This window comes from Balaenoptera musculus, chromosome 11 (genome assembly GCF_009873245.2).
Source record: "Balaenoptera musculus isolate JJ_BM4_2016_0621 chromosome 11, mBalMus1.pri.v3, whole genome shotgun sequence".
Lineage (NCBI taxonomy): Eukaryota > Metazoa > Chordata > Mammalia > Artiodactyla > Balaenopteridae > Balaenoptera > Balaenoptera musculus.
In genome coordinates this window covers 97,733,640-97,739,639 of record NC_045795.1, presented here as the reverse complement: position 1 = coordinate 97,739,639, position 6,000 = coordinate 97,733,640, and positions in this window count along the sequence as shown.

Genomic DNA, 6,000 nt, shown 5'->3' with positions numbered 1-6,000 from the left:
TATACTCTTTGACCTGCCAGGTTTGATTGCGGTCCTCTTCTAGCCAGTGATTTCACCCATATGAACTTTGTCTTTCCCTGTTTGATCTAAGCAGAAAAAGGAGGGGACAGAGGCGGAAGTCCACGTCCTCTTCCTCACCTAAGCCTGAGAACATTAGCTCAACACTTAGTCATTATATCCTGGATGCCAACCCGGGAAGAGGAGCCCCCATCTGGGCCATTTCTGGAGGAGACTCTTTCTAAGTTTCCAAACCCTGATTTTACACTTGGACTCTGAGCTGCAGCCCTTCTGGAATTGGGCAGCATCTGTGTTGTGAACGCAAGTGGTTCCTCACTTCTGAGTTTCCCTGTACTTGTACCTAATCTCCCCGTTATCCTGCCTCAGATGTCTAAAGCCAGTGGCATATCAAGATGTTTACATTTACCTACAGGTGGGGCTTCCAGAACCACTGCGTCCGGCAACAGGCTGTGTGTGCTCAGCTCCAGCGGCACCATTCACATTGTCACTCGAGAATTGTGCAACATGGTGGCCCTGATCCTGTTACGACACATGTCAACCCTGACCCTGGGTTACCCAGCTGGGAGACTGCTACGCTCCCCATGGGCCCCAGATATACATGCCTTATAGCTGTATATCAAGGTTCCTCAAATATTTCCTGTGACGACCATAAACTAAGAACTGAATGACTATTAACGATATGTCCAGCCCCAAATCATAGCTCTCTGGGTCCGTTTCTCTGGTAACAATGATATCCCAAGCAACATTTTCTACACCACTTTCTTTATTGTGATCCATTACCAAAAAAAAAAAAAATTATTGGGGAACTTTTTTTTTTTTTTTTAAAGGAGGGTTCTTTTTTTAAAATTATTTATTTATTTATTTATTTATTTATTTATTTATTTATTATTTTTGGCTGTGTTGGGTCTTCATTTCTGTGCGAGGGCTTTCTCTAGTTGCGGCGAGCGGGGGCCACTCTTCATCATGGTGCGCGGGCCTCTCACTGTCGCGGCCTCTCTTGTTGCGGAGCACAGGCTCCAGACGCGCAGGCTCAGTAGGTGTGGCTCATGGGTCTAGTTGCTCCGCGGCATGTGGGATCTTCCCAGACCAGGGCTCGAACCCGTGTCCCCTGCATTGGCAGGCAGATTCTCAACCACTGCGCCACCAGGGAAGCCCTGGGGAACTTTTAAAGAAATTTTCCTTGTGCCCTAACACCCTCATCCCAGAGAGAGCCCACAGTGGCCCCTATGGTCTGCCATGCACTAAGCAAGGTGCTGAGTGCTGGTGATGGCTCAGAAGTGGTCTTGGCCTTTCAACAAGTTAAACATAATCCAGCATGGTGGGCACTCGAATGGAGGTGGAAACAAGGTCTTATGGGAGCATCCTAGGGGGTTGCATAAGACTTCAGGGAGGAGGTGACATTTGCACTAAGCCCTTGAAGTATGAGTAGGCGTTCAGGTGGGCAAAGGAGAGGAGGCTGTATCAAGCAGAAGGAACAGTGTAGGCAAAGGCACGGAGATGTGGAGATGCTCGGTGGGTTTGGGGGATGCCAGCTACCTAAAACAGAAGTGTCCAACAGAGCAGCCGCCGGCTGCACGTGGTTACCAAGTACTTTAAATGTAGCTGGTCCTACTGGAGATGTAAAACACATTCCAGATTTTGAAGACTTAGTGTAAAAAAGAAGAATGTAAGATAGCTCACCAATATTTTTAATATTGATTACATGTTGAAATGATAATTTTTTGGATTTGTGGGTGTGATATTGTGATTTATAAGAAATATGTATTTGATCATTCAGATGACCAAAATATAGTTCTCATATATATATGGTCTTCATCCACAGTTCCTGGCTCACAGCACTCAAAACCCTTGGAATTTCCTGAATGAAAAGGGCAACAGAAACATCTTTTGTCATATTTGGCCTCTTGTCCTCAGTCCCTGAAATCCTTGAGAGCCATAAAGTATCAGATACGGGTTCTTGTTATTCGTAACAAGTCTCTTTCCACCACAACTGGGTTTTTGTTAATGAGGTGACTTTTGGAAAACACCTAAAAATGAGGGCTGGTTGCCAGGGAACCAACCACTAACAGAGGGGTGGAACTTTCACTCCCACTCCCTGATCCCAGGGAGGGGAGAGGGGTTGGAGGTTGAATTAATCACTAATGGCCAATGAAGTGTGCGTATATAATGAAGCCTCCATAAAAACCCAAGTGGACGGGGTTGGGAGAACTTCTGAATCAGTGAACACAGGGAGACATCCTTCCCCATACCTTGCCCTATGCATCTCTTCTATCTGGCTGTTCCTTAGTTATATCCCTTTGTAATAAACCAATAATCTAGTAAGTAAACTGTTTCTCTGAGTTCTGTGAGCCACTCTAGCAAAGTAATCAAACACAAGGAGGGGGACATGGGATCCTGCGATTTATAGCCTGTTGGTCAGAAGCACAGGTGACAGCCTGGACTTGTGATGGGCGTCTGAAATGGGGGAGGGTGCAGTCTTATGGGACAGAGCCCTTAACCTATGGAATCTGATGCTATCGCATCGGATAGTGTTGAATTGAGCTGAATGGTAGGACACCCAGCTGGTGTCTGAGAATTGCTTGGTGGGGTGGAAAAACGCCACACATATTGGAATTGGTGATCAGAATCATCTATTGGGTTAAGTATAATATAATATTAAAGTTAATCTCATCTTTCTCCTTATAGTTTTTAAATGTGGCTACTGGAATATTTTAAATTATTTATGTGACATATTTCTGTTAGCACTGGGCTAGAAAATCTGGAACCATAGAGGCCATAAATTCAGATTTGAGCCTTTAGTTCAGCTGTGGGCTGAAATGAGCCTGTAAGCACGCCCGATTTGCTACATAGCTCAGAGTACCAGCCACTCACTGTTATATGGCAGCCAGCCTCTTCACACTGTTACGTTCTCTGCCCAGTCCCTGAAGCATCTGTGCTTTAGATGCCGCTGTGAGCACCCGTGGGGGCCATACTCCCCAGAGTGGCAGCCAGAGCGTGAATGCCCCAGCTTTTCTGCACCAGTGCTGTCCTGTTGAGATATAACGAGAAGAGGTCCAGACTCTCATTCTTGGGCCGCCTGGGGAAAAAGTTGGTCTATGCTGTAAACCCAATCTGAGTCCCAACCAAGTAAGCTCTCAGGGGCCTATCTGAGGTCTTGAATCAAAGCTATTGCCAAACCCAAGACAGACAGCTTCCCGCCCGAGGCTGAATATTCAGCCATGACTTAGAGATCAGGCCCCTCCTGTGGGCCATTTGCTTCTCATCAAGCTGTGAGTTACGGAGTGCTGTGCCCATTTCTAAATGCCCATCTGTTCTCCTCTTTAGAGAATGGCAAGGGGACAGGTGTCTGTCACTGCCCCAAGTAGAGTTTTCTCAACTGTCTTTCTTGCAGATTCCCTCATTCAGTTCACACCACAAATAGTGTGTGGTTTGTATTATCATCATCTCCAATTTATATTTGAGCAAACCAGGCTGAAAGAGTTTGAATGGCCCACGTAGCTTGTAAGTGGGGTTGGCGGGAGCTTGGATTTCGTCTCCTGGCTCCAAATCATCTTCCCATTGCCTGACCTGGCCTCAGCCTTGTTGTGTTATCTGACTTCCCAAGCTCCAGTCATGAAGCTCTGTGTTAGTTAAGAGAATGCTGGAGGCTGTAACACATAAACACTGAAATCCCAGTGCTTTCACACATTTGAGGTTTACTCTTAGTATGCAAAGCTCTATCAGATGTTTGACAGGCAGCCTTCCATGCAGTGATACGAGGGACCCAGGTTCCACCCATGTTGGGGCTCTATTAATTTCAGCATGGGGCTCCAAGATCTCTGCCGGTCACCTCCACGGCTGCCATGACAAGACAGAATACCGCCGACTCCTGTTGGGGGAGCTGGGGAGTGGAAAATACCTCAGGCAGCGTGGCAATTCCACTTCCAGAAAATACATTAGGCAGCAATGCATTCCACTTCTAGGACAGAGACCCCAAATGACAGTGTCTTAAAGAGAGGAGGTGTGCCCTTCTTCCCTGCCTTCTTCACCCTGCTGCTTAGGACATACACGTGGTGGTAAGCCACCTTGAGCCACATGGTTGAGAAAAAACGCCCTAGGGATGGCAGAGTGCAAGAGCAGAGGCTGGGTCCCTGCATGACTACACGGAGCTGAGTCACCATGCCAGCTGTGCGCTACCGCCTCCAGGCTGTATGCAGGAGAAAGGGATTCCGTCTCATTGAAGCCACTGTTGTTCTGGGTTCCTGTCCCATGCAGCTGAACCTGTATCCTAAATACAGGGTGCCCACTCTTTTTGTCCACAGTAGGACTCTCACAAACAGTGGCTGGAAAAAGAGTTAGTCAGCCCACAAGCCCCAGCCTTTACCACAGGTGCTTAGGGAGTCAGCAGAGGGAGTAACAACCTTTGGGCATATCATGACATTTTTATTATGATAAAATAGGTATAACATAAATTTTTCCATTTTAACTGTTTTTAAGTGAGCAGTTCAGAGGCATTAAGGACATTCACACTGTTGTGCAACCATCACCACCATCCATCTCCAGAACACTTTTCATCTTTCCAAGCTAAAACTCTGTACCCATTAAACACTAACTCCCCCTTCTCCCTCCCTCAACCCCCTGGCAACCACTATTCTACTTTCTGTTTCTGTGACTTTGACTGCTCTAGGGACCTCATGTAACTGGAATCACGTAGTCTTTGTCCTTTTGTGACTAGCTTATTTCACTTAGCACAATGTCCTCAAGGTTCATCCACGAGCCAGAATTTCCCTTTTTTAAGACTGAATACTATTCTATTATATGGATGGATCATATTTTGTTTATCCATTCATTTGTTGATGGACACTTGGGTTGCTTCCACCTTTTGGCTATAGTGAGTAATGCTGCTATGAACATGGGTGTGCAAATATCTGGGAGGAGGGAAAAGATCTCTGTGGGAAGGGGAAGAGAAAGTAGAAAAGGCACATTCATATCTTGGACCTCGAAGTAGTGTGTAACTTTTCAGCTCACATATCATTGGCAGGAACTAGTCATAGGGTGTACTAGTTATCTATTGCTACATAACAAATTACCCCAAAACTTAATAGCTTAAAACAATAAATACACAGTACCTTATGGTTTCTGTGGGTCAGGAAATAAGGAGCAGATTCACTGAGTAGTTCTGGCTCGGGGCTTCTCATGAGGCTGCAGTCAAGAGATGGGCTGGGGCCGCAGTCGTCAGAAGGCTTGATGGGGCTAGAGGACCTGCTTCCAACATGATGCACTCACATGGCTGTTGGCAAAAGGCCTCAGTTGTTTGCCATGTAGATCTTTCCACAGGGCTGACTGTCTTCAGAATGTGTCAGCTGGTATTCTCCAAAGTCAGGGATCCAACCTAGCCTCAGAAATTATACACCATCATTTCTGTGATATTCTGCTGGTTACATAGGTCAGAGCTGTAGGTGACGCTCACTGGTGTAGTTCAGGCCCAAGTCTCAGAGAGACACCATTAGGGGAGAGGCATCACCAGGAAAAGTATGGATGGGAGCTAAATTCAAGGATTGGGAGTCTGGGAAGCAGTAGAGCATGTCAGATAAGAGCACTGGTTTTGGAGTCAGTAGCCTGGGTTCGAAATCCACTTAAAATTCTTCGTTCTTGGATGAACACTCACCTCTCAAGAGTCCAGTTTCCTGTATAACAGGAAAAAACAACATTTACCTCATAGGATTATTAGGATTGCTGATCTACTCCAGTGTTTCCTAAACTTTGCTTTATCTGTGTCCTTAATGCTTTTTTCATATTTGTATGCCACCTATAGTGTTACCTAATATTTTTATATATTTTATAACATCTTTATTGATATATAATTCACACAATACAACTCACCCATTTAAAGTATACAATTCAGTGGTTTTAATATATTCACGGCTGTGTAAGCATTACCATAATCAGTTTTTGAACACCCCAATTTTCATCACCCTAGAAAGAAACCCTGTACACTTTAGC